At 37.3% G+C, this 24,538-nt stretch overlaps 1 long non-coding RNA gene across 2 annotated transcripts in view; it reads left to right on the top strand.

Moving 5' to 3' along the window:
* The window catches only part of LOC118766418, a 42,007-nt gene that overhangs the window by 14,619 nt on the left and 2,850 nt on the right, over positions 1–24,538 (top strand). Inside the window, exons 2-3 of one of the 2 annotated variants that reach the window (XR_005002349.1) lie at positions 2,500–2,659; positions 10,859–10,950. This is a non-coding gene — a long non-coding RNA (uncharacterized LOC118766418). The remainder of the gene's footprint in view (positions 1–2,499; positions 2,660–10,858; positions 10,951–24,538) is intronic. The other variant, XR_005002350.1, reaches the window with a different exon arrangement.

Below are 24,538 nucleotides of genomic sequence, written 5' to 3'. Positions count from 1 at the left end.
TGCAAGAGAGACGACTGCACTGGTATGGTCATGTGATACATATGAATGAGGATAGCTGTGTAAAGAAGTGCTGATCTCTAACTGTGAAGGGAACCTGTGGTGGAAGTAGACCCAGGAAGACATGAGACGAGGTGGGAAAGCATAATCCTCAAACTTTGGGCCTCACAGAAGCAATGACTAGTCACCGAGATGTTTGGCCGTATGCTGTGCTTTAGAAGACCTGTCAAGCCAAGTGAAATCACAGTCGTGGCTGATGCTGGTGTCACATAACTGGCACCCGTGCTGGTGGTGGCACCCATGCCAGTAACATGTAAAAAGCACCTTTTGAGCATTGGGCCTCATGGAGGCAAAGTGGCTGAACTGCTTTTGAGTATTGGGCCTCATGGAGGCAATGACCAAGACCTTTGATGCACCTCATGGCCTCATGGAGGTGAAGTGGCCGAGTTCCTTTTGAGTGTTGGGCCTCTGGGAGGCAGTGACTGAAACTTTTGGCATTATGTCATGCTTGAGATGAAAAGCCATCAAACTGAGCAAAATTGCAGTCATGGCAGATATGGGCCTCACAGAGGCAATGACTGAGACCTCTTGAGTGTTGGGCCTCATGGAGGCAAAGTAGCTGAGCTCCTTTCAAATGTTGGGCTTCGGAGGCAATGACTGAAACCTTTGGCTCGAGAGTTGGGCCTTACAAAGGCAATGACTGAGAACTTTGGCATTATTATGTGCTTGGGAAAAAGACCCATCAAGTCGAGCAAAATCACAGCTGTGGCAGATACCGGAGTCGCGCAAATGGCACCCATGCAGGTGGCATGTAAAAGCACCCATTACACTCTTGGAGTAGTTAGTGTTAGGAGGGGCATCCAGCTATAGAAAACTTGCCAAATCAGACTGGTGTCTGGTGCAGCCTTCCAGGTTGCCAGCCCCGATCAAACCATTCTGCCCATGTCAGCATGGACAACAGATGTTAAATGATGATGATGATGATATATATTTGAAAAATAATGAACAAAACAGAAGGGAAAATGACAACACAAGGTGGACAATTTTTACCAAATATTGCATTAGTTTAATGCTGAAAAGAAGAGAGGGAAAAAGTCATAAAATTTTGGATATTAGTTCTTCATCAGATGAAAAGCTTTGGTGGAGTGAGAGAGAGGGAAAGTAGTTTAAAAGGAAGAAGAAAAAGAAATGGGCAGAGGATTAGAAGTCAGGTGGGAATATGATTCTATGGGGGTGGGGAGTTAAGAAGGGAAGAGAGGGCATAGATGTTTGTGTGTGCAAGTATTGTGATATAACTATATTTTGAGATGGGCTTAATTGGGGGAGTGCTGTGAATGTCTTTTTTTTGGGTGGGGGGTATGTATGTAGAGATGTGTAAGTGTAGAAGTATACTGGCATGGGTTAGTAGGGGTGTAATGTGTGTGTGTAGTTATGTTGTGTATGTGTAAGGAAAGCATTGAGATAGGTCTGGGCATTGGTGTAAAATTTAAAGGGAAGACAAGAAGAATGTGGAGTGTGCGATTGAAGTGTGTGCAAAGCTATGGGTATGAGACACTGAACAAAACATAATCAGGGGAGCAAAAGAATAATTATACTACATCACTGGTACAAAACTTTTATTGTGTGAGAGAAAAAAATTAGTGAAGTGTATGAGAGGTTGTAAAGAATATAAATGGGAAATAGAAAAAAGACAAATGAAAAAAGAACAAAAGAAGTAAAGAAAAGAGAAGTATAACTTTGGGGAGAGGAGAGAAGTGAAAGAAAATTAATAGAAATATTGGAGAAAAATTAATTGCAATACAACACTTATATAACAAACATTTCTTTAATCTCTTTGAGAGAAGAAATTTAAAAACAAAACAATAAAACTGATAAGATGTCTGGGAAGGTTTTATAACTGATTCAAAGTCAAGAGAGGAAGGAATGTCCATAGTTTGGTAAGGAACTACTAGCAGTAGATATGTGAGCACAAGTAGGAGGAGAAGCATTTGTAATGGAAAAAAGAGGAACAAAAAAAAAAAATTATTATTCTAAAAGTTATACAGCTACTGGAAAGTCATGAAAGGGAGAGAAAAGGTGAAAGTTTAGAGAGGGAAGAGAAATGTGAGAAGAATTAGAGTAAAACTGGAGAAAAATTAATTATTATATAACACTGGTACAAAGAAGTTTTTCCTTCTGTGTGAGAAGAAAATTTGTGATGTACGCTGAAGGGTGTAAAGAAACCCATCTAATTCTGTCAAGCTGCCCAACCCATGCCAGTGTGGAAGACAGATGTTGAAAGATGATGATGATGATGGTGATGATGATGATGATGATGATGATGATGGTGATGGTGATGATGATGATGATATATTAGCTCTATACATTCAAACTGGGGTGCATGTATTTTTGGAAAATCAAACTGGAGTGTGGGACAAAAGACAGTTGAAAAATATTGATCTGAATGATGTTGCGGAGATGAGGCTTGATGTAAAAAGACGCTTATTGCAAATTTCATTTCAGGTCTCTTGAAGAGTTAAGCGTTGAAGGTAACAAGCTTGCCACGCTACCCTCTGGACTGTTGCAACTGGATCTGCTATCATTCAATGCATCCAATAATTTTTTACATCCAATTTTCTGGCCAGAGACAATTAAAGAATTCAGAGAAGACTTTCAGAAATCAGTAAGTTTCATCATCATCATCATCATCATTATTATTATTATTATTATTATTATTATTATTATTATTATTATTATCATTATTATTATTAATATTATTATTATCATCATCATTATTTTAATTTTTATTATTATCATTAGGTGCTCACAGCCCTCTACCAGTCAGGCAATGGGATCAGTGGATGTTCTACTCTAAGAATTTATAGAGGATTAGTGGCAGGAAAATGCAATGACATTTTCATGGAGACTCTGGGTGCCAATGAAAACAAACTGGCTAGTCTGTTCCAGAGGACTTACCGGTCAGGAATTATCATGGATAATTTCCAGATGTCCTTGGCCAGGCAGTGCTACCAGGGGGCACTACTGGTTTGAGATAAACTCTACAGGCACGGATGTGCTGTCAGACAGGCTTGTCTGAGGTGTGCACAGAGTGACGAAAATGTTCCGCATGTACTCATTCAGTGTCAGGACATTGCTAACTTGTGGGGTTATGTCAAACAGCTGCTGTCACGTGTGGGATGGATCTGTCTATCAGCTGAATTTGTAGCGATGATTGCCCTGCAGCCCTCCTTCAATTGGACAGGCAAGGCTGTTTTCCTTTGCCTGGTGGCTGTGGTGAAAGAGGTTGTTTGGTGGACAAGGCTGAAAGGCATGAGGACAGATACATTCTTCTTTGGTGAAGCTCTCATTGACTTCTTCAAGTTTCACTTGAAAAGGAAATTGAGAGTGGAGTTAAAAGTGCTGTCCTTGAATGAGTTTAGTGAAAGGTGGGTGAAAGTTGTGAAAATGGCAAGAGTGGATGGTACCTCTCTAAGTGCAGTCCTGTGAGTTGGAGAGAAGAAATCGGAGAGAACATTTGCTCTTGGTATTCAGGGAAATCTCGAACAGTAGGGTTCCTCGATTATCCCTAGAGGTCATCCCGTATCAGGAGGGCTACATTTCTATCATCCTCCCCACATTCTTTTGTTTTTTTTATAACCTTTGTACACTATGTATATGTCCCTTTCTGTCCATTGCATACTGTGTATACTTACTTTTTTTCTCTACCATTTCATTATATGTAAACCCCAACACTTTATGTTTCTCTTTGTATTGTCCCCCTCATGGTGGAAAATAAATGAAATCTTTATTATATTATTATTATTATTATTATTATTATTATTATTATTATCATTATTATTATTATTATTATTATTCCCATTATCATCTTTCAATTCTGCTTCCATCTCTTGCCAAGTGTCTTCCTGACACCTAGAGCAGAGAAACGCATTGTATAGGACATTAAAATAAACCCACCAGATTGTTTATTTACAAAGTCATGTGGTAGAGAAAAAGGGGACGAAAGGCAGAGAGAAAAATGGAAGAATAAAAAATAAAAAGTAAACAAAGAAAATAAAGGGTAAAAAAGGAAAGAAATTCACAGCAACAATTCACTTCTCAGTACGTGTGACATACCAGTTAAGCAATCTTTTGCACTTCCTGCATGGATAGTAAGCCAGGGATTATTCTCAAATAATTTTCAGTCCCTTTTTTTATCATTCCAAGTGCTCCTACAATCACTGGTATTGTAACCATCTTGAGATGCCACATCTTTTCAATTTCGATTAGCAAATCTTTATATTTTCTGAACTCATCAAATTCTTCTGCTGAGATATTATGGTCACAGTGTATGCTCATATCAATTAATAAACATACTTAATTGTTTTGATCTTTCACAACAATATCTGGTTTATTTGCTTTGATGGTCCAGTCTGTACATACTGGAAAGTCCCAAAGAATCATTACATTTTCTCCCTCAGTTACAGCCTCAGGGTGGTGCTTGTACCATTTGTCAGCAGTTTCGATTTTATAATGCCAACACATTATCAAATGTAGATATTGGTCAACTCTGTCATATCTAGATTTGTATTTTATAGGTGCTAAAACCTTATACCCAGAGATTGTGCAGTCTCTGAGCATTGCCAACTTATGGATTATGTTGAACAGCTGTTGTCACATGTAGGACAAATCCAAATACCTTTTATGTAAACCCACACACATATTGTAAACTGTCCTTGTGATGGCCCGCTCATCTGATGCCTTTGTAGCAAAAGAAATCATCATCATCATCATCGTCATCGTCATTATTATTATTATTATTTTAGATTTTATTTCTTTTCTTGTTTACAAGATATAACATAGAAGATTCTGACTTCACCACCACCACCACCATCATCATCATCATCATAATTTAACGTCTGTTTTCCATGCTGGAATGGGTTTGCCAATTTGACAGGGGCTGGCTGGGCAGAAGACTGCACCAAGCTCCACTGTCTGCTTTGACAGGGTTTTTACAGCTGGACGCCCTTCCTAACGCCAACCACCTTACAGAGTGGGGACTTCCACAAGCAAATTAGAGCCCTTAACTTTGGCTTTTAACATCTACACACATCTCTAACATTGTCTACAATATTATTTATTACAAAGGCATTTCTGTACTTTTTTCTTTGTTATGTACCAAGTTACATTATTTTTGTCATTTAGTGTACATTCTTTACCACCAATTAATTCTTTTCCCTTCTTTCTTGAAGAGTGTGTATAGACTAATAACATCTAGCATCACTTTTGGGGAATAATGCTCCAATATGCTCATTCTTTTTCAAGTTACATCACTTTAAGATAACACCCTCTATACCTCTAACTAACCATTGCCAAAGTCTTATTTTTATCATTTCGCTTAGTTCAAAGTAGCAATTTCAGATCTTCTGAAGTATTTCTTTATAAATGCTTCCTTTCTTATAATTTTCCTTATCTTATCTAACTCTATAATACCTAAGTATTTATAACCTTCTTCTCAGCCTTAAACCTCTGCTTCATGACTTCATTATCAAGTAATTGTATCCTATCACTTTCCATTATTTTCCCCTCCATTCATTATCGAGACTCCACACTTTTAATCCCAGATTCCATCTCAGTACCATCATTAAAACCAGTACACTGTTTGCACTAAGGAGTCTATTTGATCTCCATTCTTTGCAAACAGCCTCCAGCAATCCATAAATAGATGATTGATTTTTATGCTGCTTGCATTTCATCATATACCCATCCCTTACTATTGGTTGTTAGTAAACTTAATGCTATCATAATATCAGAAATAGTTAAAAAGAACAAAAAAACCCCAACTAAACTTAAACATAAATGGGTACATGGTAGCTAACACTCAGGAAAAATCCCTCCCATTGATATTAATACTTCCAAAATCTTTACCACAGCAAATTAGTTACCATTTTTTCACCCCCACAAATTCAAATACTCTTCGCTACCATTAGTTTTGGTTTTTGTTATATTTTCTGCTAACAACTATCATTTCATCATCCTGATGAAGTTCTACTTTTGGACTATTGGAGACTGAAGAAATCACTGTCGTCATAAGCCTTTATATATATATATATATACACACACACACGCACACACACACACACAGACACACACACAGATATATACATACATATATATGTATTTATGTATGTATGTATATATACATGGATGTATGTGTGTATATATATATATGTATTTATGTATGTATGTATATATACATATATACATACATATATATGTATTTATGTATGTATGTATATATACATGGATGTATGTGTGTATATATATATATATTTATATATGTATGTATATATACATATATACATACATAAATACCTATATATATGTATATATATATATTTCTATACATATACATATCAATATGCATGTATGTGTTTATATATATATAAATATATATATATGCACTCCCAAATACTTCATTGTAGAAGGAGCTTTTTTTCCCTCCTTTCTTCTCCCAGCACTTATTTTTAAGTTTGGTTATTTATTCTATCAGTCTGTTTTGCCAAAACTGCTAAGTTATGGGGATGTAAACAAACCAACAACAAACACAAACACAAAGACATGCAAATAGATAATCTATTCTGCTTCATTATATGTTTTTGGTAGTTTTTCATGGGTAAGTTTTAATCCTATGTTGCAATCATAGATCTTTGAGTTCTGTCATACATCTTTGAGTTCTGCAGTGCCTCTTTGCTTCTTAGGCTTCTGTGGTTCCTCTTTGCTTTGTTGGATTCTGTGGTTTCTCTTTGCTTCTTTCACTTTTGTGGTGTGTCTTTGCTTCTTTGAGTTCTGTGGTTTCTCTATATTTATTTGAGTTCTGTGGTTCCTCTTTGCTTCTTTGAATTCTGTGGTGCCTCTTTGCTTCTTGGAATTCTGTGGTTTCTCTATATTTCTTTGAGTTCTGTGGTTCCTCTTTATCTAATTCTTTGAGTTCTGCAGTGCCTCTTTGCTTCTTTGAGTTCTGTTGTTCCTCTTTATTTCTTTGAATTCTGTAGTGCCGCTTTGCTTCTTTGAATTCTGTGGTTTCTCCTTGCTTCTTTGAATTCTGTTGTTCCTCTTTATTTCTTTGAATTCTGTAATGCCGCTTTGCTTCTTTGAATTCTGTGGTTCCTCTTTGCTTCTTTGAATTCTGTGGTGCCTCTTTGCTTCTTTCAGTTCTGCACTACTTTGAGTTTCATACATTTCAGTTGTCAATTTTCCTTGTCTACTTCCACCATTTTCCAGGTATTATGCATGGGCGCAGGTGGCCTTTCTTGTCAATACTCTATCTTGACCTTCAACACCAGTTTTATTTCAGATTTTAGTCCTTTCTCAGTTTTCCTTATTTCCTCTTTTCTCTTTATAACTCTTTCCCATTTCAGCTTCGATTTATTTTTGTTTGCTTCTTTGAGGATAGAAAGCATTTTTTGATTTGTTAGTGTTTCATGGGTATTTACATTAACTTTACCAAATATCTTTGTAGTTTTCTAGTAGATACTTTATAATGGTTTCTACTTGTATTTGTCATAAATATAATCTTTCTATATCAGATTTTGGGTGGTGTATTCTATATACAGCCATTATTTTCCTTATTTTCCTATCTTGTCTTGTTAGTTTGTATAGCATTGAAATGAGTACATTATAACTTCAATGTGTTACTGGAACAGCTAAAGTATTGATGCCTATGACCTTATTTTTTGCATTTAGTTCTGTTTGCAGTATTAATCTAATGCATCTATAATATTTCTTCCTGATCTTTTTCTTCATTTGTGTGCATGCATTGTACACTGTCTAGTTCATTGATTTCTGGATATTTATGACTGTTTTTGGTCTAGTTCGCTTATCTCAGTTTCTTTATCTAGCATAATATTATAGATCATAATTTATTTTCCTCTCTCTGAGGTTGCCTTGGTGCATTTTTTCTTCTAATCTGAATTTCATATGATTTTTCTCTAGTATCCTCCTCCCCCTCATCCTACTCATCATCATCATCATTATTATTATTATTATTATTATCATTATCATTATTATTATTATTACTATTATTATTATTATTGCCACCAAGACAGCAAGCTGGCAGAATCATTAGTGTACTGAACAAAATGCTTAGGGGCATTTCATTTGTATTTAAGCTCTGAGTTCAAATTCCGCCAAGGTCAACTTTGCTTTCGTCCTTTCAGGTGTTGGTGAAATAAGTACCAGTTGAGCACTGGGTTTGATATAACTGACTGACATCCTCCCCACAAATTTCAGGTTTGGTAGGATTATTAGAGTGTTGAAAAAAGGCCATGCAGTTTCTTATTTCTTTACTGCCCACAAGGGGCTACACACAGAGGGGACAAACAAGGACAGACAAACGGATTAAGTCGATTATATTGAACCCAGTGCGTAACTGGTATTATTTAATCGACCCCGAAAAGATGAAAGGTAAAGTCGACCTCGGTGGAATTTGAACTCAGAACGTAGCGGCAGACGGAATACCACTAAGCATATCACCCGGGTGCTAATGTTTCTGTCAGCTCGCCGCCTGGCCATGCAGTTTCTTCTGGGTCTTTATATTCTGAGTTCATATTCCACCACAGTAAACTCTCCCTTTCATTCTTCTAGGGTTAATAAAACAAGTACCAGTCAGGTGCTGGGGTCAGCATAATTGCATTACATCATTTCCTCAAAACTGCTGGCTTTGTGTTGAAATTAGTTATTATCAAGGTTATTATTATTAAGGCAGTTGAAGGTAGTGAACTAGCAGAATTATTAGCACACTGGACGAAATGCTTAGTGGTATTTCGCTTGCTGCTACATTCTGAGTTAAAATTGTGCTGCGGTTGACTTTACCTTCCATCCTTTTGGGGTCGATAAATTAAGTACCAGTTGAGTACTGGGGTCGATGTAATCAACTATACCCCTCCCTCAAATTTCAGGCCTTGTGCCTATAATAGAAAGGGTTATTAAGGTAGTTGAAGGTGATAAACTGGCAGAATTGTTAGCACGCTGGACAAAATGCCCAATCCTTACATTCCGAGTTCAAATTCTGCCGAGGTCAACTATGCCTTTCATCATTTCGGGGTCGATGGAATAAGTGCCAGGAGAGTGCTGGGGTCAATGTAATCGACTATCCACCTTCCCTAAATTTCAGGCCTTGTGCCTATAGCAGAAAGAATTATTAAGTTAGTTAACTACCAGAACCATTAGTGTGTCAGACGAAATGCTTAGAAGAATTTCTTCAGCATTTGATATTTTCAGTTCAAATTCTACTGGGGTCAGCTTTGCCTTTCATCCTTTCAGAGTTGATAAAACGAGTACCAGTTGAGCACTGGAGTCAATGTAATTGACTTAACCCACTCCCCTGGGTTTGCTGGCCTTGTACCAAAATTTGAAACTAATATTATCATCCTAAGCTGGCAGAATCAGCCCATTAGCCAAAATGTCAAGTGGCATTTCATCTGTCTTTACGTTCTGAGTTTAAACTCCACCAAGGTTGACTTTGCCTTTCATCCTTTTGGGGCTCGATAAAATAAGTACCTGTTGAGCACTGGTGTTGATATAATCAACTTGCCCACTCCTCTGAAATTGCTGGCATTTTGCTAAATTTTGAAACCACCACCACCATCATCATCATCATCATCAATATTATTATTATTGAGTGAGAGAGCAGAGCATGCCATTAAAGTGACACTGGGATAAAATATATGAAGCTCAGTATACCTATCATGACTACCCATCTGATAACAGTACATCAGGCACATGCATTACAACCATATGTGCATGACACAATGATCTCATATCATGATAAACAGTGCATGACCTTGCAGGTGGCGGCCCAGTTAGAAGTTTCTTCAGGTCAAGTAGCCCATCCTGCTCAAAAGGTCCCTGAATAAGGGTTGTTTGATGATGTTGAACAAAACACCCATGTCTCCAGAGGTGAATTATCCAAACCCCAAAGAATTCCTCTCAACACATGGCTATGATGCTCCCCCACTGTCTGTGGTATTGAGCAGAATATTTGCTGTAGCCCATCTTTTATACCAAGACAAAACAAAGTACATGATAACACTTCCAATCAGTTAAGATAAGAAACTATGAAAGCCACTGCCTGGTACTGCATCAGCGCATTTATTTATTTATTTATTTATTTATTTATTTATAATAATAATAATAATAATTATTATTATTATTATTATTATTATTATTATTATTTAGTAGTCTTATTTTATCACGGGCTTTCACTGCACTACTGAGCACAGCTCTGTGTGCCTTGGGTTTGTGCTGTGGTTTGTTGTGGTGTTCTTATTTCCACTGTATTGAAAGTGGTTTACATAGGATGTGTGTGGTGCCTAGTAGTACTATTTTCTCTATGTTATATATATTTGTAAGTCCTGGTGCTTTAGTTATGTATTTGGCTGAATGTTTTTTTATCATACCTAATGCACCTACTATACTAAGGCAGTGGTGTTGTTTTCACTCATGTTTGTTTGTTTGTCTGTGCACAAGATATCTCAAGAACCTCTAGAAGGTTAGCTTTGCTGTCTTCTCTGCCACACTTCTTGATAGGAAGGCCTTTTGCCTATTATAGAAAGAAAGACTTATTATTTTCGGTTGGGTAGAAACCAATAGTTGGATGGCCATGGCCTGCAAACTTCTACTGAGCTAAGGTTCGATTCTTTATTTCAAGTATTTGCTCCAATTAGACAGTCTCTGTAAAAATATCACCCTGTTCTATAGTTTGGTGACTTATAAAACTTATGTGTCTTATGCTTACAAGACATATATATATGATAATGTGTTTTGCCTCTGCTTCAACCTAAAGAAATTATTTCATAGACCTGTTTGTTCTTTCTGTTGACAGCATAAAGATTCTGGTTATCTTCGACCAAAACCTGATTATGATGAAATAACGTTACCATGTTTTGGCACCGATGATTATAAAGAATTGGCACAGTAAGTATCATACATTATACATACATACATACATGTGTACATATATATATATATATATATATATATATATTATATATATATATATATATATATAATAATATAATATATATATATTATAAATCTGAAATGCGAAAAGTTTGTTTGTTTGTTTGTTTGTCTGTCTGGTTTTGGCATTGAGAATGGGTTAAAGGCCACTAGATCCCGTTGGATTAGCTCCAAAATTTACAGGGACATGTAAAATGAGGTGAGGATGCGAGTGGGCTAGGTTAGAAACCCCCATCTTAAAAGGTGTCGTTGCTAGGGCCAAAAACGCACTTTGACAAGTCGACTCTCATTCTTTTATGTATCTGTCTTCCTCCGTCACTCACTCTCTTTCCTCCTTCCCATCACTTTCTATATGTAACGTCGTCTAACAGCGTCTAACTCCCCTTCACTTTCTCTTTATAACGTCCTCAAACGGCGTTCTGTATCTACCCCTCTCCGCCTTCAACAGCGCTTTCACTCTCTCTCTCTCTCTCTCTCTCTCTACGTCTGTCTGCATTCATAGACAGAATTATCATCGCCACTACCACCACACAATCATCAGAACAAATATTATTTGGTTAATTTATATATGTGTGTGTGTGTGTGTGTGTGTGAATTCTATATATAAATGTGTATATTAAACTTTTTAACACTTTTTGATAGTTATATATATATTTTTTTTAAAATTATAGATATAAATTAATAATTTTAATTTTAAATTTAAATAATTTAAATTTTTAAATTTTATATTTTATATATTTTGTATATTATATTTTTATTTTTATGTTTTCGTTTATGTTTTTCACTGTTTGATTTGCCTAATTGTGGTTTTATCTCTAATTTAATTTATACATATATATATATAATTTGTATACATTTGTATATATAATGTGTACACACACATATATATATATAATGCGTATATATGTATATATACATATGTATATATATATATATAATGTGTGCATTATGTGGTCAGTTGTGCTGAAAATATGCACACCTATGTTAAAAGTGCTGGCGAGTTTGCATGGCAACTATTTTTTTCCTCACATGAAAGGCGTGACCTCTAGGACAAAATTCCTCATCTTATAAAATGTGACCCGAGTAGGCTCGAATGAAATCGGGTTATATTAACCAAAATGTGAAAAGAGGTCTAAATGGGGCTTGAAGGGGATTAAAATTTAAAGGAGCGGGTGTTTAGGAATTCTCTGTTACATGAAGCTAAAAAATTTGCGCCAGCATTTAAATCGTCAATGTGTTGCCGTCCATGATGAAGAAGTTTTGAATGCTTGCCATGGTGAGTCTACTGTCGTGAGAAAGAATCACTTCAAAGCTTGGTGTTTAGGAATTTTCTTTTACATCAAGTTCAAAATTTTACGCCAGCTGTTAAATGGCCACTATGTTACTGTCCGTCGTTAAGAAATGCCAGCCATGGTGACTCTACTATCCTCACATTCTATCCTTTCAAACTTTGGTGTCCAATATTTTTTTATTTTTATTCAGCTCGCAAGTTCGTCTGTCCCTTTTAAATGTTAGTGTTTTGCTTTCTGCCTTGAAGCAGACCTTTCCGTTGTCACTGCCTGATATTTATGATTGATCTTTCAAACTACTTTCTTTCTCAACTTACTCAAGATCTTTTGTTGTTTATAAATGGGAGAGATAGATAGAGAAAGATAGAGAGTAAGAGAAAGTGAGGGAGAGTCCGAGAGAAAGGAAGAGTAAGAGAGTGGGAAAGGGAGAGAGAAACAAAGAGGGAGAATCATCATCATCATCATCATCGTTTAACGTCCGTTTTCCGTGCTAGCACAGGTTGGACGGTTTGACTGGGGTCTGGGAAGCCAGGAGGCTGCACCAGGCTCCAGTTTGATCTGGCAGTGTTTCTACAGCTGGATGCCCTTCCTAACGCCAACCACTCCGTGATTGTAGTGGGTGCTCTTTTCGTGCCACCAGCACAGGTGCCACAATCAGTTGGTGCTTTTTACGTGCCACCGGCACAGAAGCCAGTCAAGGCGGTGCTGCCATCGGCCACGTTCGGATGGTGCTTTTTACGTGCCGAAAGGATGCAACAGAAAATAACAACCACACTCTTACCCGCGCATAGAGTGGGTCACCTTAAGCTAGTATATATATATATATATATTTTTTTTTCTCTAGTTTCAGCTCAGAGCTGCGGCCATGCTGATGTACCGTCGTTTTGTGCTACACTATTATTACGAAGAACCTCGTCTAATATGTGGCACTTGGTGAAGAATGCAGTTTGATATAGCTACTCTCATTTGCACCTCTTGCTGTGAAGTAGGTTCATCTGGGACTCTTGACAGGAAGATGTCCAGCTTTGATTTAAAAACCGCTACATCTACATTGTGCAAGTTCCTCAGACTCTTTGGGAGAATATTAAAAAGCTGTGGGCCCTTGAAACCCAGGCTGTTGCAGAAGCTGGTCCTGAAACGTGATGGCATTGCTGGGATCTTTGGCACTAGCCGTGTCATCCCGTTCTAGCTTTGGTGTAGCTTACAATGTCAAAATTTGGCACAATTCCTTCCAGAATCTTCCAGACATATATTACTGCATACTTCTCCCGTCTTCTCTCCAGGGAGTAGAGTCTTAGCTATTTCAACCTTTCTCAGTAGCTGAGCTGTTGCAAAGACACGATCTTCTTTGTGAATCTTCTCTGGATTGCTTCAAGGTCTGCTGTTAATTTTAAACTGGTGGGTGACCATAGCTGTGAGCAGTAATCCAGGCGGCTGAGGACGAATGTCCAATTTATATATATATATATATATACACACAATATATATATATATATATACACATATATATATATATATATATATATATATATATATATAATAATATATATATATATATATATAAAAAATAATTATAATATATATTATATTTTTACTCTTTTACTCTTTTACTTGTTTCAGTCATTTGACTGCAACATGCTGGGGCACCGCCTTAGTCGAGCAAATTGACCCCGGGACTTATTCTTTGTAAGCCCAGTACTTATTCTATCGGTCTCTTTTTGCCGAACCGCTAAGTGACGTGGACGTAAACACCCAGCATCGGTTGTCAAGCAATGCTAGGGGGACAAACACAGACACACAAACACAAACACACATACATATATAATAGATATACATATATACGAAAGGCTTCTTTCAGTTTCGTCTACCAAATCCACTCACAAGGCATTGGTCGGCCTGGGGCTATAGCAGAAGACACTTGCCCAAGATGCCATGCAGGTGGGATATGAACCCGGAACCATAATAATTATAATAATAATATATATATATAATAATATATATATTATATATATATTAATATATTATATATAATATATTATATATATATATATATATATAATAATATATATATTATATATATAGATATATATATATATATATATATATATTAATATACATATACATATCCATATCTATATGTATATATATATATATATGTTATTCATCCTCATCATCATAAAATGGATGTTTTTTAATGATGATGATGATTGATGATGATGATGATGATGACTAATAATGACGACATACAAATATAGAGATGAACACTCACAAAGTGAGTAGTAAACCACAGACAAGAATGGAAGAATAAGAGATAATGGTCAAGTTTCTAAAAATAGACAGAGGTCTTTATTGTACTGGCTAATGTGAAAGTGGGGCTGTGGAATCAGAGAGGAGATAAGGAAAGGTGTATATTGATATACAAACATGCACACACACATACACATACATACGTATATGCACTATTATATAGACCGGCATACTTATGTACTTAAACCATTTGCATATATGCATATATATATATGTGCACAATACACACACCCCTAGATATATGCATGGCACACCATACACATGCATACATATATGCACATACACAGACATACATACGTATGCATGCATTTTTTAAAACTCTCCAATCTTATTCTTTAATTGTTTAATAATGCATATATGGATATATACATGTATACACGCATGTGTATGGGTGTGTATGTTGTATATGTATATATATATATATATATATATATAGATACATATACATACATATCATATATATGTATATATATATATATATGTTATTCATCCTCATCATCATAAAATGGATGTTAATTTGATGATGATGATGATGATGATGATGATGATAATAATGACGACATACAAATATAGAGATGAACACTCACAAAGTGAGTAGTAAACCACAGAAAAGAATGGAAGAATAAGATATAATGGTCAAGTTTCTAAAAATAGACAGAGGTCTTTATTGTACTGGCTAATGTGAAAGTGGGGCTGTGGAATCAGAGAGATAAGGAAAGAAGTGTATATTGATATACAAACATGCACACACACATACACATACATACGTGTATGCACTATTATATAGACCGGCATACTTATGTACTTAAACCCATTTGCATATATGCATATATATATATGTGCACACATACACACACACCCCTAGATATATGCATTGCACACATACACATGCATACATATATGCACATACACAGACATACATACGTATGCATGCATTTTTTAAAACTCTCCAATCTTATTCTTTAATTGTTTAATAATGCATATATGGACATATATACATGTATACACGCATGTGTATGGGTGTGTATGTGTATATGTATATATATATATATATATATATTATATATATATATATATATAGGTGTGTGTATGTATGTATGTATGCATGAGTATGTATGTATGTGTATGCACGTATATGTACGCATGTGTATGTGTGTATGCATATATCTATAGGTGTGTATGTATGTACACACCTATATGAATGTATGTGTATGTGCGTATATGTACACATGTGTATGTGTGTATGCATATATCTATAGGTGTGTATGTATGTACACACCTATATGAATGTATGTGTATGTGCGTATATGTACGCATGTGTATGTGTGTATGCATATATCTATAGGTGTGTATGTATGTACACACCTATATGAATGTATGTGTATGTGCGTATATGTACACATGTGTATGTGTGTATGCATATATCTATAGGTGTGTATGTACACACCTATATGTATGTGTATGTGCGTATATGTACGCATGTGTATGTGTGTATGCATATATCTATAGGTGTGTATGTATGTACACACCTATATGAATGTATGTGTATGTGCGTATATGTACGCATGTGTATGTGTGTATGCATATATCTATAGGTGTGTATGTATGTACACACCTATATGTATGTATGTGTATGTGCGTATATGTACGCATGTGTATGTGTGTATGCATATATCTATAGGTGTGTATGTATGTACACACCTATATGAATGTATGTGTATGTGCGTATATGTACACATGTGTATGTGTGTATGCATATATGTATAGGTGTGTATGTATGTACACACCTATATGTATGTATGTGTATGTGCCTATATGTACGCATGTGTATGTGTGTATGCATATATGTATAGGTGTGTATGTATGTACACACCTATATGTATGTATGTGTATGTGCGTATATGTACGCATGTGTATGTGTGTATGCATATATCTATAGGTGTGAATGTATGTACACACACACACACATAAGCTGCTTTCTTATATGCGAGCAAAGCCATTGCTAGAAAGAATCACTGAAACAAGTCACTGTTGCAATGCGAGGGGGAGATATAGTGAAGGGTGTGGGAGAGAGAGAGAGAGGAGGGAAGATCGTAAGATTGTGGTTTCGAATCCAGGACCAGGTCCCACATTATGTTCATGAGTAAAACACTTCATTTCCCATTGTTCCGGTCCGCTTGGCTGGCAAAAATGAGTTATCCTGTGGCAGATTGCCAGAGTAAACTTGCATAGCTCTAAAAGCCACACACATCACAAGAAACCACACGTCCCCACCATTCTACAACACACATACACCACCCTGCTGTGCCATATTTATACATGCACACACTAATCATCCCCTTCTCCCTTCCTAATCTGCCATTGAACCACATTCCCGACTCCTCTCCATTTCTTCCAACTGCCTTTTGCCATTTATTTTATACTAGCAGTAATACCCGTCGTTCATCAGATAATTACTTTTACTCTTTCTCAGGAGTCACATTCAAAGTATTATTATATATATATTAGATTTCTCAACGGGGATTTCAGGGGAGTGTTTCAGGGAGTCGCTGGCGATCTATCGTGATGATCAAAAATCCGGCCTGCTAAAATTTGGTTAAAGTGATTCAAACTGCAGACTCAACGCAAAATGGTCACATTTAATTCAAAGCGTTAAAAATGTTTTGAAAACAATTGGTATGTATTTACAAAGTCCAAATGATTAATATGAAAAAACCTTCCAGGCTACATCCCGAAAATTCCTTTCTTTGCCGAATTTCTACAATGTTTAGGGCAGTTCAATTTTCATTCGCCTAAACTTTAAGTGACCCATTTTTGGTGGTTCTACGATTTGTTGGCTAGGAGATGTGCCGGGAAGTTAAACACACAGACACACACACAGATACACACACAGACACACAAGTTGAGTTTCATATATATAGATTTTCCTATCATTTTTGCTCGTTCTTCTATTTTTTCTTTCTTTCTTTGATTAAGAACTCGCATCCAAAATGTCAAGACACTTCCTTTCCTTTTTTTAGCATTAAACTACTACAATGCTTGTTAAAATACTCTTTTACTTGTTTCAGTCATTTGACTGTGGCCATGCTGGAGCACCACCTTAGTCGAGCAAATCGACCCCAGGACTTATTCTTCGTAAGCCTAGTACTTATTCTATCAGTCGTAAACCTAGTACTTATTCTATCATTCTCTTTTGCTGAACTGTTATGTTACAGGGACGTAAAAACACTAGCATTGGTTGTCAAGCGATGGTGGGGACAAACACAGACACACAAACATACACACACATATATATATACACACATATATACATATATACGATGGGCTTCTTTCAGTTTCCATCTACCAAATCCGCTCACAAGGCTTTGGTCGGCCCGAGGCTATAGTAGAAGACACTTGCCCAAGGTGCCACGCAGTGGGACTGAACCTGGAACCATGTGGTTGGGAAGCTAGCTACTTACCACATAGCCACTCCTATGCTTGTGCCTCTCGTATGTGCTGTCTTCTTTTTGTGGTCATTGCTTTCTTAACATATGTGTGTGTGTGTGTGCTTGTGTGCATGTGCATGTGAAAGGTAGTGAACTGGTAGAGTCATTAGCATGCCGGGCAAAATGTTTTGCGGTATTTCATCCATCTTTACATCCTGAGTTCAAATTCCACCGAGATCCACTTTGCCTTTCATTCTTTGGGGGTTGCTAAAATAAGTATTACTTGAACTCTGGGAGTGATGTAATCGACTTACCCCCACCTCCGAAACAGCTGGCCTTGTGCCAAAATTTGAAACCAATATGTGTGTGTGTGTGTGTGTATGTTCTAGTTACAGATTTCAAGAGAAAGAGTTCCTGCCATCAATGAAATTTAAACAACATCCATTAGACACTGTCAACAAAAGTATGTGTATAGCCTCAGCTTTTTGCATTCTCTGTTCAAATCCCACAACAGTCAACCTTGCCTTTCATCCTTCAATAGTCAATTATACTAATTATCAGTGAAATATAGGAGTTATTATGATCGACCATATCACATCCACAAATTTTGAAACGTGTTTATATTACAAAACATTATTACTGCGTAAATTATCGAAATAGCTCATAATTTTAATAATAAAAATAAAATAAATTAATAAATAAACAGATAAATACATATAGGCGCAAGCATGGCTGAGAGGTTAAGAAACCATGTGGTTCCGGGTACAGGTCCACTGAGCAAAATCTTGGGCAAGTGTCTTCTATTATAGCCTTAGGCTGACCAAAGTGTTGTGAGTGGATTTGGTAGACAGAAAGTGAAAGAAGCCTGACCTATGTATATGTGTGTGTGTGTGTGTGTCTTTGCGTTGGTGTCTGTCCCCACCCCAACACTGCTTGATAACAGTAATGGTGTGTTCATGTCCCCAAAATTCTAGTGGTTCGGCAAAGAAGACTGATAGAATAATTATAAGCGTAGGAGTGGCTGTGTGGTAAGTAGCTTGCTAACGAACCACATGGTTCTTGGTTCAGTCCTACCACATGGCACCTTGGGCAAGTGTCTTCTACTATAACATTGCCGATCAAAGCTTTGTGAGTCGATTTGGTAGACAGAAACTGAAAGAAGCCCATCGTATATATGTATATATGTATGTGTATGTTTGTGCATATGTTTGTGTGTCTGTGTTTGTCCCCCCAACAATGCTTGACAACCGATGCTGGTATGTTTACGTCCCCATAACTTAGCGGTTCAGCAAAAGAGACCGATAGAATAAGTACTAGGCTTACAAAGAATAAGTCCTGGGGTCGATTTGCTCAACTAAAGGCAATGCTCTAGCATGGCCACAGTCAAATGACTGAAACAAGTAAAAGAGTAAAAGAGGATTAACAAAATTAAGTGCTAGGGTCGATTAATTCGACTAAAAGAATTTGTCAAAGTGGTGCCCCAGCTTGACCACAGTCTAATGACTGAAGCAAGTTAAAATAACATTATAATAAATAACTATAGGTGCAGACATGAGTGTATGGTCTAAAAGCTCCCTTTGCAACCACACAGTTCCAGGTTCAGGCCTGCTGAGTGGCATCTTGGACAAACGTCTTCTATCATAGCCTCGGGCCAATCAGTACCTTGTGGGTAAATTTAGCAGATGGAAACATTGTATGTTTGAAAAGGTTCACTGAAACTGTGTGGAGTCCTGTCCTGTGTTTCAAAACGGTTAATCGAAAGCCCTCACACACTAGGATAAAAACTTATTCCAAAAAAGGTTGGTAACATCCTGATAAAAGATTTCATAACTTTTTTTTAGAAATAATTAAAAAAAAACTATCCCCTTTATACTTAAAAACTGTATTAAGTAATTTTTCACAAAGACAAAAGTTTTCACACACACACACACACACACACAACACACACACACACACACACACACAGAGCAATCATAAGGGAAAACAAATGTGCCTACTGCTAGAAATAAGAGTTAAAACCCTGGTAGTTTAAATGCGGGTTTTAACTCTTATTTCTAACAGGTAGGCACATTTGTTTGCCCAGATGATTGATATAAATTTTTATTCTATAGCTATATAATGCTATTTTAGGCCTGCAACTGCTTATATTATTGTTGTTATCATCAACTATTTATATTACCCTGTATAATAATAACAATAATAATATCTTTATAAATTTTCACTCCTGAAATTTGCTCCTTACATATCTATCTATCTGTCTGTCTGTCTCCGTCTGTCTATCTATTTATCTATCTATCTGTCTGTCTGTCTGTCTGTCTCTCTCTCTCTCTCTCTCTCTCTCTCTTTCTATATATATATATATATATAGACAACATGAGAACATGCATTAGAAATGAATTAGTTTGGTCCTCAGTGAAAGGAGAGAGTGTGACGTTTCGAGCATAGCTCTTCGTCGGAAAGGAGAAAGGGAAAAGTCAAAAAAGAAAAATAAGGAAAAGAAATAGACAACGGCACATGTATAGTTACATTCGGTCTCACGCCATTTCCGCTCCACCGGTCACTCCTTGCAACACCTGTCTGTGTTCGGTTTGTCCTTACACAGAGGCCATCCGGATTCCCGTTTGCGCCGTGAACAGGAATTAATCTTCTCTCTTTGCTCTTATACGCCATTTGGTCTCAACTCTCCCCCCCTCCTCATCTAACCCCCTCCCCCTCTCCCCTCCTCACCTACCTCCCCCCCGACCCCTACTTCTCTTCAGTCCTTCATCCTTTCACCCCTACTCCCCTTCCCTTCTTCCCTCTTTCTCCCTCCCTCCTTCCCTCTGCTCCCTCACTCCCCTTCTCTCTCCCCTCTTCCTCTTTCCTCCTTCCTCCTCCCCCTCTTTCTCCCTCCCTCCTTCCCTCTGCTCCCTCACTCCCCTTCTCTCTCCCCCTCTCCCTCTTTCCTCCTTCCTCCTCCCCCTCTTTCTCCCTCCCTCCTTCCCTCTTCCCCTTCCCTCTGCTCCCTCACTCCCCTTCTCTCTCCCCCTCTCCCTCTTTCCTCCTTCCTCCTCCCCTTCATTCTCCCCCTCCTATATCCCCCCTCCTCTCTCCCCCTCCCCCTCTTCTCCTCTCTCCACACTACACCACACGACTTTACACATCACATCATATATACATACACACGTCCAGACCTCTCATACGTACTAATACTCTCTCATACACACACACACACCCTTATGTTGGAGTAGGTCATTCAACCCTATTATCTCCCCTAATTTCGCTCTCGCGTCTCATGTTTGATCTTTGACTTCTGGCCGAAATCAGATCGCCATATTTTTTTCTCTCCTTCTTTCTGTGTTTTTTTTCTCTGTGTATCTTTCTGTTGAAGAGCGTAGGCTCGAAAGGTTAAAGACTTGTTTTATTTATATTTCCTGAGCGCCATACTAATACAATTGTTTGTTTGTTTTCCACCTGCCTTCGTCTTTTGTCTATTTTCATAAAGCTTCCCTATATATATATATATATATTGTGTGTGTGTGTGTGTGTGGTGTGTGTGTGTGTGTGTTGTGGTTAGGGTATTCACCAGATTGTAAAAAAAATATGTACATTGACGTCAGTTTGTTCGACTAAACTCCACCAAAAACGGTGCCCCAGCATAGCCACAGTCTAATGACTGATACAAATAAAAGAAAAGAATAAAGTTAAACAATTAATTTTTTTCCGCTCCATCGTTATTTCCCCTTTAATTAAAAAAATTTCTCATCTAATTTATTAATTTCACATAAATTTTGACATACGTCAAATTTTATAAAAATTATTTCTGACCTTAGTCTTCGCCAAAAGACCCCCTGTCTCTTCTCTCTGTTTTATAGCCACTAAAAACAGTCTATGCTCTTCTGAACTAGTTAGTTACAAAACCCCCACTCCAGTAAAGAACCATCTCCTCGGCCCATTCATCTATCTGCTCTCGTCACTCCTATTGTATCCTACCCTCAGTATTCCCCGCACTGACCACTTCACCCACTCCTTAGAGCTTTAACCCTCTACGTTTCTTTATTTGCTTGCCTTTGTTATTTTCTATTATCATTTAGTGTAAGGATGGGAAAACCCTTTGTACGCTGGACAAAATGCTCGACGACATTTCTTCCAGCTGGATAAAAACACGCCACTCCACTACTACTACTGCTGCTGCTGCTGCTATTACTACTACTACTACCACCACCACCACCACCACCACCACCACCACTACTACTACTACTACTACTACTACTAACATCACCACCACCACCACCATCAACTGCCAACCTTAACAGGGCTGTCTCCAATTGGATCCTTGCCTTTTCCTTTCGGATTTTGCTGTTCCGTGAAGGAAGGCCTTCTTATATCAGGTCTGAATCAGCCGGAAGAGTGTTGGGCTGAACACTAAACCGCCTACGGGGCTCCACTCCGGATTTCTTTGAAGGTTGCCTCCTTTCCGTAACCCTGGTTAGGGGCCCATACCGGGTACTGTCAGCCGGAGCCAGCTGAGCCCGGGACTCGTGTCAGGCAGGGTCGCCACTCCCTGGAGTAGTGAAGAAAATCGCTACCCACTACCTAATCAGTTACTTAATAAATTATAAATTAGATAAGTCTATCTTTTTCCATATGAAACCTGTACTAATTTAAACATTTTATAATTCGTTAATTAAATAAATTATAAAAAATGTGTAAAGTAGTACAGAAAAAGACAAACAGGTTTATATACTATCTGTTGATTTAGTTATAAAGTATCAGTGGGACCCTTGGAAATTTCACGTTTATATTTTTATTATGACACATACATTTGTAGGTATTCATTCAATGTTTAATAATGGTTGCAAATTATGGCACATGGCCAGCAGTTCTAGGCTGGGGCGGGGGCAAGTCGATTACATCGACCCCAGTGTTATTTTATCGACATCGAAAGGATAAAAGTCAAAGTCGACTTTGGTGAAATTTGAATTCAGAAAGAAAATAACAGAAGAAATGTTGGTAAGCATTTCGCCTGAAGTGCTAACGATTTCGCCAGATCGCCGCCATTTATGGTTTCAGATTTTGGCAGAAGATATCAATTTTAGGAGAAAAAGGTTAGTTCATTACGTCGACCCCCAATGATCCTGGTGGAATTTGAACTCAGAACGTAAAGAGGCGGAAAAACAAGTCGCTAAGCATTTTGCCCGACGCAATAACGAATCTACCAGCTCGTCACGATTTATGGTTTCAAATTTTGGTATAAAGTCAGAAATTTTAGGGAGATGGGGTTAGTTGATTACAGCAACCTCAGTAATGGATTAGTACTTTATTTTACCGATCTCGAAACGATGAAAGGCAAAGCTGACTTTATTAAGTTTTGAGCACGTCATGTAAAAAAAGCCAGAATAGATGTCACAACGCATTTTGTCCGACGTGTTAACGATTCTGCCAGCTCACTGCCTTAAATCAGATATGAAGAAAAAAACACATACGATCAAAAAACTAATATCAAATATAGTACACATATTCAATAACTCCTAGCGTCATAATTCATTTTTATAACTATAAAATAGATTGTGCATGTAATTAAAAGATCTAGCGCTTTGTTGCACATTATCTCGCTACCGGCGTATAAAACGAGCTTTGTTTTTGCTTTTAAATGTATCAAAAACAATTGCACGACGTCTAATGCAGCCTTAATAAGGATGGGAGAACTAGTGTGGTGACATAGTCTAGGGAGCCTAATGTCCATAAGTCAACAAAGTATAACTGGTATTGGTAATAAGATATTGGTCTCAAATTTTGGCACAAGACCAACAATTTCGGGAATTGGGCTAAGACGATTACATCGACCCCAGTGCTCGACTGGTACTATTTTGTCAACCCCGAAATGATGAAAGGCAAAGCCAACTTTGCGACATTTGAACTCAGAACGCAAAGACGAACGAAAGCATTTTGCCTGGCGCGCTAACGATTCTGTTGCAAAAAAAAAAAAAAAAAAGCCGGTGAGCTGGTAGAATCGTTTGCATGCTGGGCAAAATGATTGGCAGCATTTCGTCCGGTGTTTTGAGTTCAAATGCTGCTGGAGTAGAATCTGCCTGGGGGGGGGGTCAATAAAATAAGTAGCAATTCAACACTGGGGTCGATGTAATCAGCTAGTCCCCGCCTTCAACATTGCTGGCCTTGTACCTATATAAAAAAATCGATCATTTCTGTTGTAAGCTTTGTATCATATTCTTCCATAAGCATTTTCCCTTAGACTTCTGTTGTTGCCTTATATATTCAGTTACGAACGAAATATTTTTTTTGTTGCTACTTCGGCATATTTATTATTGCATTCTTTAACTCCATGTTGGAAATTAGTTTTCCTTTATCTCAATTTTGTAATTCTGTATTCCATACTTTGGCGCATAATATTAGAAGCAGTATGAATAATGTATATATATGATTTATTAGCTATATATCTAGCTAATCGCCTCCGTCTTGTGAGACATGTCCAATTATATTTGTCAGCTAATCTTATGTCTGAGTATATTTTCTTCTGGT

Source organism: Octopus sinensis, linkage group LG15 (assembly GCF_006345805.1).
Source record: "Octopus sinensis linkage group LG15, ASM634580v1, whole genome shotgun sequence".
NCBI classification, from domain to species: domain Eukaryota; kingdom Metazoa; phylum Mollusca; class Cephalopoda; order Octopoda; family Octopodidae; genus Octopus; species Octopus sinensis.
Note: the sequence above shows the minus strand (reverse complement) of the source record. Positions and strands in the feature narration are given on the sequence as shown.